Genomic DNA, 14,513 nt, shown 5'->3' with positions numbered 1-14,513 from the left:
TATAAACTTGGCACACGCCATACATACGCATGTTTCCCTTATAAATCAGACCTGACATAAAACTGCGCATGTGAACGAGCATTATAACTCCGCCTGAATAACGCCCATCATTTACCTTTTATGCCTACAATAACGCCCTTATTTACTGTTTTGGAAAGTATTAGAATTAGGCCAAGACAGTAGGCTAGCTAAAGGAAATAGCCATTTTAAACTTGATCAAATGTATTTGGATGTGTTGGCAGAATGTTTCCTTGTGACCTGCTGTGTCTGACGTCTTTGAATGTCAAAAACTATTTCAAATTGTTGTGGGCCTGTAAACAGATAGTTTGAATTCAAATGTTTTGCATTTACTTTTTCCGAACCTAAATATGCTGCACTGCCCACGAATTCTGAAACAATATTGTCTACTCGTACAGGCGCAGGCATGTTTTAAACGTTGCATATGCTCAAAATATTCCCCCAAAACATGCGTGCATAATTTTTCAAGCAAAGGTTGCCATTTATAAAGACTGAACTTGACCTGAGAATGTGCTTATCCTCCTGCAAACTTTAGATCATGCTGCAGTCTAAACACTTAAAAGACACAACCCTATCCCCTCAGCCCTCAAATGAAGTGGACACTTCTGATGACGTATCATGACGTCTGATAAGTATACACTTGCAGGGCAAGGAGCAATGGGTGAGGGAGGAAGGAATTATTTTAAATGGACCACCCTTGGCCGGAAATGCGCCACTCGTTCATCCCGCGATGATTGTGTTTTCAGCCACCTGTCGCTTGTGGGTGCTTTATATGCACTACAGTCAATTATGAGTGCATGTCTACTTATATTAAATATATAATTATGAATATACGCCTACTGTATGACAGCTAGCAAATGGATTAGCTAACTAACGTTAGGCTGCCTAGCTGGAACATCTGAAGAAGGAAAATATTTTACTTCTACAATTTTCAAAAGAACCAAACAAAAACATATTTACTTTTTACGAGACGTTTGTGCCGTCATGTGCATTAGTAGCACAATTTCTAACTTGTTTGCATTCGTTTTTACTTACACTTGTATTCTATTCTGTTGATTACTGATGCCCTCTAAGAATGGAGCACCCTTGGTCATGGCAGTGTTGTTCTATGTTATTCTTGTACTAACTCTGTTTAGTAAATGTGAAGCTTCAGTTCACTTCCTTGTATTCGGAGTCTTTCTGATGATATAAATAAGTAATAAGAGCTAAGACACTGCAATGGCGATGGGGATGATTACCTGCAGTTTGCATCACGAATGCAGATGGAGCTCGTAGGAAGAGAGGACGATTTTGACCCTGTATCACAACAGCAAGCAAGCAGTGACGACGAGGGGAGAGCTGACGAGACCGAGGCGGCAGATCAAAGACCCGTGGAGCCGGAGGTAAAGAGAATGGCTAGCATCGGGAAAATAGATGTGTTTGATGACACGCAAGAAAACTGGGCAACTTACATAGAACGACTGGAACAGTACTTCATTGCAAACAACATTGCTGATAACAAGAGAGAACCAGCATTGTTGTGTTTAATTGGCCCAAAAACGTAGTTTGCTAAGATATGACTGCCCCTCTGAAGCCCTCCAATAAAACATTCACAGATTGTGGAGATATTGCAAAATCACCTAAACCACTCCTCATCGCGGAACGTTTTCGTCTCCACAAGAGAGATCAGAATGAGGGGGAGGGTGTTAGTACATATGTAGCCGAGTTGAAGAAACTTTCTGAGCATTGCCCGTTTGGAGAGAACCTAAATGACACATTATACAAATCATTAAAATCCAGACGGAAAATATTTACACAAGAAGCAACCTAATATCACACAGTCAAACTCTCAGTCATTTAGTAAGTTCACCATTCTAGATTTGTTTGTGGACTGAAACATGAACACATTCAAAAACGTTTGCTCACAGAATCAGATCTCACTTTTGCAAAGGCTGTTGAAATCTCGACCAAATATGCAATTGAGTTGCAAAGTAAAATAAATAGTGACCTATCACAAACTACCCTGCACAAGTTTTCACGCAGCCGACAGTGCCCCCGTGTGGCCGAAGAATTTAACAGGCGTGACAGAGATGGTCACAGAGCAGAGGACTGTCGTTTCAAAGAGCATGAGAGCAAAATTCAGTCACAATAGGAAAACTGAGAAAATGAAAGGGTCTCTGAATGCACTAGCAGAGAACAGTGGAAGTGATTCAGATGAACAATTAATTGGTACAATGGAGGTAAACACAGTGACATCTCCCAGCAGTAGCATAATATGGGTGACAGCAGAAAACGAAGGCAAACCCCTCAAAGTGGAGCTGGACACAGGATCTGCAGTGTCTATAATTTCCACGACTGTTTACAATGAGAACTTCAAGGCTATCAAGCTGAAGAATACAAATGTGTTGCTGAAGACCTACTCAGGAGAGAGATTGAGCCCAATGGGTGCATTGCAGGTCAGAGTGAGAAAGTGGACAGAAGCGAATGGGCCACACCCATTGTCCTTATTGTAAAGAAAGACAGGTCTGTTAGAATGTGTGCATGTGTACCAATACCCCATGCCACATCTGGATGACATCTTTACTGCACTAGCTGGTGGAAACACTTCAGTAAAATCAACCTGAAACCAACTTACCTGCAGCTATTGGTTGAAGAGAGCTCCAAACAGTACCTGACAATAAAAACACAAAGGTCTATACAGGTATAACCACCTGGTTTTTGGCATTGCATCGGCCCCAGCCGTTTAGCAATGAACTATTGACCAGATTTTGCAAGGAATCCCAGGAACCCAGTGTATCCTGGATGACATAATCATAACAGGACGCACAGACAAAGAGCACCTGGCTAACCTGGAAAAGGTCCTGAGAAGACTGAAAGAGTATGGGCTACAGGCAAACTTACAGAAGTGTGAGTTCTTTAAAGACAAGATTGTCTTCTGTGGACATGAAATCGAGCGCAATGGATTGCACAAAAGACAGAACAAAATTGATGCAGCACCACGACCGCAAAATATCACAGAAGTGAGATCTTTCAAAGGACTGATCAATTACAGCAGAAGACTCCTCCCAAACCATTCAGTATTTCTCCAGCCTCTCAATCATCTCCTGGAAAAGAATAAGACATGGCAGTGGACAGAATAGTGTGAAAATGCGTTTCTTGAGGCAAAACGGCTCATCACATCTGAACAGGTCCTGATGCATTACGACCCCGAACTGCCAGTGAAGTTGGCTTGTTATGCGTCCCCTTATGGCTCAGGGGCTATCCTTTCACATACACTGAAAGATGGGTCAGAGAGGCCAGTGGCATTTGTGTCACGAACATTGAATGATGCAGAGAATAACTACTCACAAATCGACAAAGAAGCACTGGTACTTGTGTGGGGCGTCAAGAAATTCCACGCATACCTATATGGCAAGCGTTTCACACTGGTTACGGATCACCAGCCATTGCTTTCCATTTTCTGTCCAAAGAAAGGCATTCCGGCAATGACATCGGCCAGGTTACAGTGATACGCCTTGTTCCTTGTCAGTCATATGTATGACATTGAGTTTAAGCCATTGTCCCTCCACACAAATGCAGATGAATTATCCATACTGCCCTGTACAAGAGAAAGACAAAGGAGTGTGGATGCAGTGGACATTTTCCATACCTCTCAGCTCGAGGCACTACCGGTCACAAGCACAGTTATCAAACAGGAGACAAGGAAAGATGTGACCTTGTCAAAAGTATACACCTACACCATATCAGGATGGCCAGCTACTGGCAGAAAGGAGCTGACTCCGTATTTCCAGCGGAGAAACAAAATTACAACGTACCAAGGATGTTTGATGTGGGGAATGAGAGTCATGATACCCCAGAAATTCCAACATCAAGTTTTGCAGGAACTTCATGAAGGTCATGTTGGAATTGTCAAAATGAAGCTGCTCGCAAGGAGACACTTTTGGTAGCCTGGTTTGGATCAACAGATAGAAAACATGGCAAAGAACTGTAGCGGATGTTTGGAAATCCATCACAGGCCTGCTCCTGTCCCAGTCATTTTTGTTCAGTAAAATAAATATACACTGCTCAAAAAAATAAAGGGAACACTTAAACAACACAATGTAACTCCAAGTCAATCACACTTCTGTGAAATCAAACTGTCCACTTAGGAAGCAACACTGATTGACAATAAACTTCACATGCTGTTGTGCAAATGGAATAGACAACAGGTGGAAATTATAGGCAATTAGCAAGACACCCCCAATAAAGGAGTGGTTTTGCAGGTGGTGACCACAGACCACTTCTCAGTTCCTATGCTTCCTGGCTGATGTTTTGGTCACTTTTGAATGCTGGCGGTGCTTTCACTCTAGTGGTAGTATGAGACGGAGTCTACAACCCACACAAGTGGCTCAGGTAGTGCAGCTCATCCAGGATGGCACATCAATGCGAGCTGTGGCAAGAAGGTTTGCTGTGTCTGTCAGCGTAGTGTCCAGAGACAGGCCAGTACATCAGGAGACGTGGAGGAGGCCGTAGGAGGGCAACAACCCAGCAGCAGGACCGCTACCTCCGCCTTTGTACAAGGAGGAGCACTACCAGAACCCTGCAAAATGACCTCCAGCAGGCCACAAATGTGCATGTGTCTGCTCAATCGGTCAGAAACAGACTCCATGAGGGTGGTATGAGGGCCCGACGTCCACAGGTGGGGGTTGTGCTTACAGCCCAGCACCGTGCAGGACGTTTGGCATTTGCCAGAGAACACCAAGATTGGCAAATTCGCCACTGCCGCTCTGTGCTCTTCACAGATGAAAGCAGGTTCACACTGAGCACATGAGCACATGTGACAGACGTGACAGAGTCTGGAGACGCCGTGGAGAACGTTCTGCTGCCTGCAACATCCTCCAGCATGGCCGGTTTGGCGGTGGGACAGTCATGGTGTGGGGTGGCATTTCTTTGGGGGGCCGCACAGCCCTCCATGTGCTCGCCAGAGGTAGCCTGACTGCCATTAGGTACCGAGATGAGATCCTCAGACCCCTTGTGAGACCATATGCTGGTGCGGTTGGCCCTGGGTTCCTCCTAATGCAAGACAATACTAGACCTCATGTGGCTGGAGTGTGTCAGCAGTTCCTGCAAGAGGAAGGCATTGATGCTATGGACTGGCCCGCCCATTCCCCAGACCTGAATCCAATTGAGCACATCTGGGACATCATGTCTCGCTCCATCCACCAACGCCACGTTGCACCACAGACTGTCCAGGAGTTGGTAGATGCTTTAGTCCAGGTCTGGGAGGAGATCCCTCAGGAGACCATCCACCACCTCATCAGGAGCATGCCCAGGCGTTGTAGGGAGGTCATACAGGCACGTGGAGGCCACACACACTACTGAGCCTCATTTTGACTTGTTTTAAGGACATTACATCAAAGTTGGATCAGCCTGTAGTGTGGTTTTCCACTTTAATTTTGAGTGTGACTCCAAATCCAGACCTCCATGGGTTGATACATTTGATTTCCATTGATCATTTTTGTGTGATTTTGTTGTCAGCACATTCAACTATGTAAAGAAAAAAGTATTTAATAAGAATATTTCATTCATTCAGATCTAGGATGTGTTATTTTAGTGTTCCCTTTATTTTTTTGAGCAGTGTATAATGTCTTGACCTAATTACAATACCTTTAAAGTATTCAGCAAATATTGTCACCATAAAAGGTGAATGATGGGCGTTTTTCAGGCGGAGTTATAATGCTCGTTCACGTGTGCACGACAGGTCTGATTTATAACGGGAAACATGTACAACAGGTCTGATTTATAACGGGAAACATGTACAACAGGTCTGATTCATAACGGGAAACATGTACAACAGGTCTGATTTATAACGGGAAACATGTACAACAGGTCTGATTCATAACGGGAAACATGCAAATGTATGGCGTGCGCCAAGTTTATGAATCCCAATATTTCTTTGTGTACAGTCTTTTCAGAAATAGTGCATGTAGATATTTAGTGTAAAATGTACACAAAGATTATAAATGAGGCCCCAGGTCCTTCATATTATGTCCTTACGGTGAACTAAAAATAATTTTTAAGTGCATCATTCAGGTCAGGCAAGTTGCAACATGGGACTTTTCTTCTGAAATCCTCTCAAGTCAAAGCATATACTAATGTGGATACTGAGTAAAAAGTTATGCTCATGAATCATGAATAAAATGTCAATAGTGTCTAATTCACTTTGATATTTGGATACTTTAGATTTGATACATTGATTTGGCCACAACTTGTACAAGTAATGCTGTATTTCAAAAAACCCTACTTCACAGACAACAAAAACAGCAATACTGAAGCGTATGGTACTGTAGGCCTATCTTTCAATACATTCAGGGCCGTCTGATTAGTTCAGAAACCGATGAGTTGGGCCAGAGCAAGAACACACATGAGTAATGCGGCGGTTTGAAAATGTGTCATTGGCTTTGACACTCTGATTGGTTAGAGACGATCCAATCGCTGATGACTTTATTTTATACAACACACCTCATTTTGACTTCACCACAAATCACTTCAAAGATGGTAGTCTCAGACTAAAGTACGTAGCAACAGAGATCTGTACACAATGACGAAATGTCTCCACCCTAACAATGGGAGTTATTGTCCCAAAGGTGGGAAGGCAGGCCACAGGTTTAGGTCCAAAATAAGCCCATAGAAACGCATTGGGTTTATTTTGGACAGATTTTGGCCAGAGTGAAACCTCTCACCTCTCCCTCTCTGGTAGGGAACGACAGAGCAGCGGAATAATTTAGTGTGAGTCGTCAGGCTAGGTCAAAGCCACCAGATGTTTAAGAGGTCACAGAGAGAGCTCCTGCAGTGCATTGTGGGAGATTCTCAATTGCATACTCCTCGTTCCTCGCCTCCTTTTCAAAATTCATGGGAGGAGAAGGTCAAAGGGGAGAGACCTCTGGCTTTCTCATCTAATGTTTTTTGAGAAGGAATGCAATTGAGATTCTCCTCCTGTAAGTTGAAAGCAGTCACTCCATGGTGGACTGAGATGCAGTGGCGTGTATTCATGGATGCCAAGGGAAGCCAGGCTCCACAAACAATTGACCAAAACATAAAAAATACATCTTTCTTCTCTGTGTTTTCATAATATTCCTTCAATTCGCAAGAGGCTGATTGTATCTCACCGGAGAAAGCATCCGAGAGAACAAAACAGCGCCCCTCTGTCTCTGTCTGTGTAGGCCATCTACTGTATCTACTGTCTGGTCATAAAGGTCATAAAGAGTATGACATTGTTGCCGCCCATAGCATTGAATGCAAGGGAAGCCAGTGAGAATTTGGCCTCCCTTGATAATAAAAAAAAAATGGTATATCCAATCAGCTAAACTGAGTGAGCTCAACTGTGAATGGTCCTGGCACATGTCAAGCCAGTTTGGATTTGGCTTCACTACCATCACATCGCATAAAGAGAAATACGTAATTGACAGAAACAACTTGAATTGTTGCATCTCGTTGTGTTGTTGTCCTTTGGTGGCTAGTTAACGGGCTAAAATTGTCCCTTTCCTAAATTAGCCATGGATGGAGATAGGGATTTGGTTTAACTTCATTCTCCATACTGGCCAATGATTATAACGGTGATTCTGATCCAATCATACATTTATACATTGTGCCCCTGGACTGAAAGGATGGAAGTTCAATATGTAGCTAGATGTGGAAGGCTAATGTTAACTTGCTAACGTTGCCCATGAAAGGAAATTAGGCTAGAGAGCAAGCATTTTAGCCAGGTAGCCTAGGACAACAAAAAATATAAGTGTGTACTGTATGACAGACTCATAGACCGTTTCGTCAACATGAAAGAGAGGAGGATGGCATTGGCATTTCTCTACAAGTAGGATGAGTCATGTTTTTTCTACTTGAACAAACACACGCACACACACACACACACACACAAACACAAATCGCAACCATTGTCAGCCACATCCTATTTATCTCACGTTGACTGTAATAAATTGTTTTAGGTATATTTTAGTTGTCACTGTGTTAGACTAACCATAGATGATTTGAAATAGTGCTGGAATAGTGGAGGCAGCTACTGTTTTCTTTGCGACTTGCGGTAACTCTCCGTGGTTCTAAATCAGTAGTTGTTTAGTAGTTCAAAAATGACAGAAACATTGACTTGCTTGACCATGCTGTAGGTCATGTAACTGTTTGATACATGCAATATGCTTTGTGGACTTCACCGGATAGAGGTTGCTCTCCTATTTTGTGATGAAACAAAGGTGAGGTTGAATTTATTCTGCCACATTGTCTTCTAATTGTCTCGGCCTTAGGCCTATATATCACGGTTGCAAGGCATATGAACTAACAGGTTATAAAGCAAACAACGCAATTATCACAACACATAGGTTGTAATATTGCTTTTTTCCTGGCTTCCCCAGTGATTTTACCCACGCACCACTGCTGCTGAGATGCAGCAGCCAAGTGCCCTCAGAGTCTCTCTTGGAGGACGACAACGAACACCCTAGATTGTTTTCAGAGTATGCAGAAAACTAATTACAAGCAATAAATTAATTTCACGCTGTCACTTTAGAGTTAATTGCGTCTTTACAGAACTGACTGGAAGCGATGGTTCATGCGGTGATAAGAGTGGACAACGTGTTATATTAATTTATGCATCAATGGCATTGCCTTCGCTGAAGGTTGCACTTCATGCTCCTTAAAGGAACGCCCTAAACCTATTTTAATTGCTGCTTAAGTATTTCAGTCATACATCTTATGTGGCCTCTCTATAGCCTATAAATAGCCATATGTGTTCTTAAATGTTTAGATTGCCTCAGCCATAAGGAAAGTTTGCCACCCACTGTGTTCTAAAGGTTGTAGTCTAATAAAACGCTGCAGGGAAAGATCAACTGAAGCATCTCTTAATCATCCTGACAGAGTCTGCTTGCCTCGCTTCAACCTCTCACCTATGAGGCAGCCATTTTGACCTGAGGTGGTACATTTTACACAAGCCGGGTGTATATAACTGTTGTTACCAGGTAACCCTGACAATAAGGCTTCCAGAGGTACACATGATGTTGGGGTCATTGGAAATTAATGTATCCACTTCAGTCACTGGTGTCAGTTATGCAAAGCGGACAAAAACAAAAACAACGCACATTTTGACAGTTGTGTCATGCACAAAAAAAGTTTTGAGGAGGCACATATGGCCCCTCAGTTTCAGTGTGCAATGGCCCTTCAGTTTGGCCCCTCAGTTTCAGTGTGCAATGGCCCTTCAGTTTGGCCCCTCAGTTTCAGTGTGCAATGGCCCTTCAGTTTGGCCCCTCAGTTTCAGTGTACAATGGCCCTTCAATTTGGCCCCTCAGTTTCAGTGAGCAACAAAGTGGTGTACGAAGTGGTTCTGTGTACAAATAGGAAGGGAATGCTTACTTGGACAATGCTTGCCAAGCACGTAATTTGAAGAAGAAAACACGTATTTAAAATAAATACAATAAGAATTGATTATGGTATTTAATAATAAAATGTTTTCGGTCAATCATTGTCTTATCTAAGCACAGTTTTAATATAACTAGGGAGCATAAAAACATTCTGCTGTGGATATTTGGCTTCAAGTTATTTGTAAGTCTGTACTTAGAATGCTTTCTTATAACATTTTGGTCAACTGCTCATTTATATTATTTCTAAACGCAGAAGAACTTGTGAAGTCATTTTTGTGGATAAAAAAAAGAAAAAGAGTCAAGTAACTTTTCAAGATACAACTAATTGGCTCCTGTGGGAATTTAAGCAGAAATCATTGATGTGACTGCTCTTCTCACAACTCTCTAGCAAGGCTCTTTCACATGAAAGAAAGACTCCTTTTTATTTCATAATCCTCTTATAATTATGACAGTAATTGTAATCTTACCAGATAACACAGTTGTATTTTTAACACATTTCACTGTTTGATCATTGTAAGGAACTTGTTCATAGTTTTTCCATTAATTTCCATTCCCTTTTTACTGTCCACTGCCATCTTTGATATTCATCCCCCAATATGACTTGACAGATGTTCCAATCTGGACCTTCTAATTATATATCTCAAAGACATCCTCAGAGTAATTCGAATCAAATTGAGAATTGATAACTTAATATTTCCTATGCTGAAACACATCATTCAAACATAGTACTACTTTCTTCAAATATGCCTAGGCTGTATAATGATTTGAATCACTGTTAAATTGAAACCTCCCATTAAAAATGGGCCTTTGTCAAAACAGTTATGGTAAGGGAACCACTTTCTATTAGTAGGGTTGACTATATTTGTGTTACACTTTCAGATCATCTTATGTACACTATCGTTCAAAAGTTTGGGGTCACTGAGAAATGTCCTTGTTTTTGAAAGAAAAGCACATTTTTGTCCATTAAAATAACATAAAATTGATCAGAAATACAGTGTAGATATTGTTAATGTTGTAAATGACTATTGCAGCTGGAAACGGCAGATTTTTTATGGAATATCTACATAGGCATACAGAGGCCCATTATCAGCAACCATCATTCCTGTGTTCCAATGGCACGTTGTGTTAGCTAATCCAAGTTTATAATTTTAAAAGGCTAATTGATCATTAGAAAACCCCTTTGCAATTATGTTAGCATAGCTGAAAACTGTTGTTCTGATTAAAGAAGCAATAAAACTGTCCTTCTTTAAACTAGTTGAGTATCTGGAGCATCAGCGTTTGTGGGTTCGATTACAGGCTTAAAATGGCCAGAAACAAAATACTTTCTTCTAACAAAGCTTGTACAACGCTGTGTACTACTCCCTTCACTGAACAGCGCAAACTGATTCGAACCAGAATAGAAATAGAATAGAAAGAATGCAGTCGTCAATGATTGAGACGGTAACCTTTGACAGACACATACTAATCATTGTCAGATATGCAATATCACTCTGTTGCCAGATGGTGGAGCTCAATATTTGTTCAAGGGTGAATAAAGAATCCTTAGTTACCTCATGATGTCACAGTTATTGTGCAAGACTTGGCTTATTTGTACTCTACTGTACAATGTACCAAACCCTTTTAATAATTTACTAGGCGTATCCAGGCATGATAAACAATAGTTACAAGCTAATCATCTTTCTCTCTCTACAAAAAATGAAGGGTTTACAGTAAAACAGCATGACCAAAGTGCATGACACAACAGGTGTATTTTATATTATTTATGTTAAAAGTCATATTAGCAAAAATTGACAAAATAGGCAACACGATTAGTTAAAAAATGGGTCAGTTTGGAAACCCAATTCCAAATGAATAAGAACACATGTGCATACATTTCCCATTTGAGTCTCATGTACCATTTCCAAAATTGTTTTTTAGTACATTATATAAAAGTACAGACTCATAACTTTAAAATTGTATTTCATACACTGCAGTTGTGGGAAACATGGGAAAGTTATGCTTATTTGAAACATGATAAACGTGTTATTCCACCTTGTAGACAAGTACCAGAAAATCCCCATGAAAGTATTTCACACTTGCTCAAGAGCTCTTTTTTTTCTGTGCCCATTCAGCATTGTTCACACCCTCTTAAGCCTAAGCCCCACCCATCTACTTAAGTAGTCATATGAGGCCATGTGCCTGAGTGAAAGAATGATTTAATGAGTGATTTAAGGTAGTGTAGTAGACAGGTAGTGAAAGAAGTAGCCTACAATAAGGAAAACCTCCAGGTAAAAATGCACTTTATCTAGTCCTTGGCATATATCCTAACGGGTTGTTCTTCACATTGTCTCTGGTAAACACACTATATTTAAAATAAGATCAAAGTTTATTATGACACTTCTGTTGAATCAATCAATCACACGTCGTTATGACTACACATACACTCACAGGCTGTCCGTCTGGTTCTATCCTAGGAAGATAAGGTTCTGGGTGCTTCTGTTTAGAATATATGTTTCTGATGAGACAGATGCTGATAGACATGGAATTATAGAGGTTGTTGATGATATGTGTCTGACAGTGAGTCAGTCATACTGTGGAATTAAGCCTGAGGCTGAGTGTATGAACAGGGAGGGGTTAACCTAGGAACATACAGAGATGTATCATGTATGTTTCTAAGTTCCAACCCCTCCCTGTTGCATCTTTGCTCAAATGCATGTAATGCCTGACAATATTCCAGAAATGCATGGCTATGACATTCTACAGGGTGGCCAAAATGGTTCCTAATTTGGCTTCTTAAAGTACTCTTTACATATTGATCAATGGAGATATTTTGGGGGGGGCCATCAAGCCAAAACTTGGCAGTGATATCATTGAAATTGTGATTGTGAGTAAAAGAAAACCTTTTGATTTCACCTCATTTTACCATTCTGTGGTAAAGAGCACATGTTCAACTTCATACAAAACACGTTTCCCATCTCAAGAGGGAAAAAAAGACTATTGTAAGTGCCTCTCTTCAGCTTAATTAAATAATGAAAAATAATAACGATCGGGTGGCACTAGGCTATTTTTATTATTTTTAACTCTCGTTTTTATCGATTTAAACAAAAACTATACATCATACAACACTCCAAAATATGTCAATTGTAGGTCTTGTTCTTGTGCTTCCAATTCCAATGAGTGGTATTACACAGCTCTACAGCGGATGGTTAAAGGTGTTATGGTGTGTTCACAACCAAGTGGGAAGTGGGAATTTATCACATCTGGGGAAAATCCACTTGAACGGTCTTCCAACTGGTAATTACTAGTTAAATCAGCCATGAACTATACCATGTTCACGTGCTAGTCGAAACCAGAAAACTCTAACTGGTTGAAAGTGGCGAGTGTATAGCTACAACCAATTAGCAAGCCGGAAATGTCAGAGTTTCCTTGTTCCGACTAAAATGTGAATGCGTCATCAATCCCCTTGTGACAGGGGGATGGAAGTTTGTTGTGTGCAACAAGGAGGGGCAATTGAATGCAAGATTCACAAAATGTTTTAAATTGTTAAAACATGTCTAGCATGTCTGCCTATGGGTAACAGGTTTGACGTTTTATTCTTAACCCATTAAATGTTGTAACATGTAAATTTAAAAAGGAATAGTTTCACCATATTAAATCGAGAATTAATAGACATATTAAAGTGTCACGCCCTGACCATAGTAAGCTGTTTTTTCTCTGTGTTGGTTGGGGCGTGATAGTGACTTGGGTGGGTCATCTAGGTGATATTGTATTTCTATGGTGGCCTGATATGGTTCCCAATCAGAGGCCGCTGTTTATCGTTGTCTCTGATTGGGGATCATATTTAGGTAGCCATTTACTCATTTGTGTTTGTGGGATCTTGTCTATGTTTAGTTGCCTGTCAGCGCTAGTTGTATAGCTTCACGTTTCGTTTGGTTGTTCGTTTTGTTGTTTTTGTTCGACATTCATTTATTAAAGAATAATGTACGCCTACCACGCTGCACCATGGTCCATTCCTTACGACGATCGTGACATAAAGGGCACTTCATTTCATATAACGCTTTTAAATTCAATATGGGTGGTATTATACAAGGAGTCACTACAGTACATTTATTGCAACCCCTTTTACAATCAGAATAGCCTCAATTTGTCGAGGCATGGACTCTACAAGGTGTCAAAAGCATTCCACAGGGATGCTGGCCCATGTTGACTCCAATGTTCCCACAGCTGTTTCAAGTTGACTGGATGACCATTCTTGATACATACAGTTGAAGTCGGAAGTTTACATACACTTAGGTTGGAGTCATTAAAACTCATTTTTCAACCACTCCACAAATTTCTTGTTAACAAACTAGAGTTTTGGCAAGTCGGTTAGGACATCTACTTTGTGCATGACACAAGTAATTTTCCCAACAGTTGTTTACGTACAGATTATTTCACTTATAATTCACTGTATCACAATTCCAGTGGGTTAGAAGTTTACATACACTAAGTTGACTGTGCCTTTAACAGACTGGAAAATTCCCGAAAATGACGTCATGGCTTTAGAAGCTTCTGATTGACTCAAATGATGTCAATTAGCCTATTGGAGGAGTACCTTTGGATGTATTTCAAGGCCTACCTTCAAACTCAGTACCTCTTTGCCTGACATCATGGGAAAATCAAAAGAAATCAGCCAAGAGCTCAGAAAAAATGTGTAGACCTCCACAAGTCTGGTTCATCCTGTCTCCTCCCGTTTGTCTACACTGATTGAAGTGGATTTAATAAGTGACACCAATAAGGGATCACCTGGTCAGTCTACAGTATGTCATAGAAATAGCAGACGTTCCTAATGTTTTGTACACCCAGTGTACATTTTAAATACATTCCGTAATATATGTTGAAACGTATTTAACAACTTCTTTGTGATAGGGGGCAGCATTTTCACTTTTGGATGAATTGCGTGCCCATAGTGAACTGCCTCCTACTCTGTCCCAGATGCTAATGTATGCATATTATTATTACTATTGGATTCTAAAACTGTTTGAATGATGCCTGTGAGTATAACAGAACTCATATGGCAGGCAAAAACCTGAGAGAAAATCCAAACAGGAAGTGACAATTCTGAGACTAGTCAATGTTCAACTCATCGCCGATTCAATT

Source organism: Salvelinus alpinus, chromosome 23 (genome assembly GCF_045679555.1).
Source record: "Salvelinus alpinus chromosome 23, SLU_Salpinus.1, whole genome shotgun sequence".
NCBI classification, from domain to species: Eukaryota; Metazoa; Chordata; class Actinopteri; order Salmoniformes; family Salmonidae; genus Salvelinus; species Salvelinus alpinus.
The sequence above is the reverse complement of the archived record's forward strand: the minus strand, read 5'-3'. Positions refer to the sequence as shown.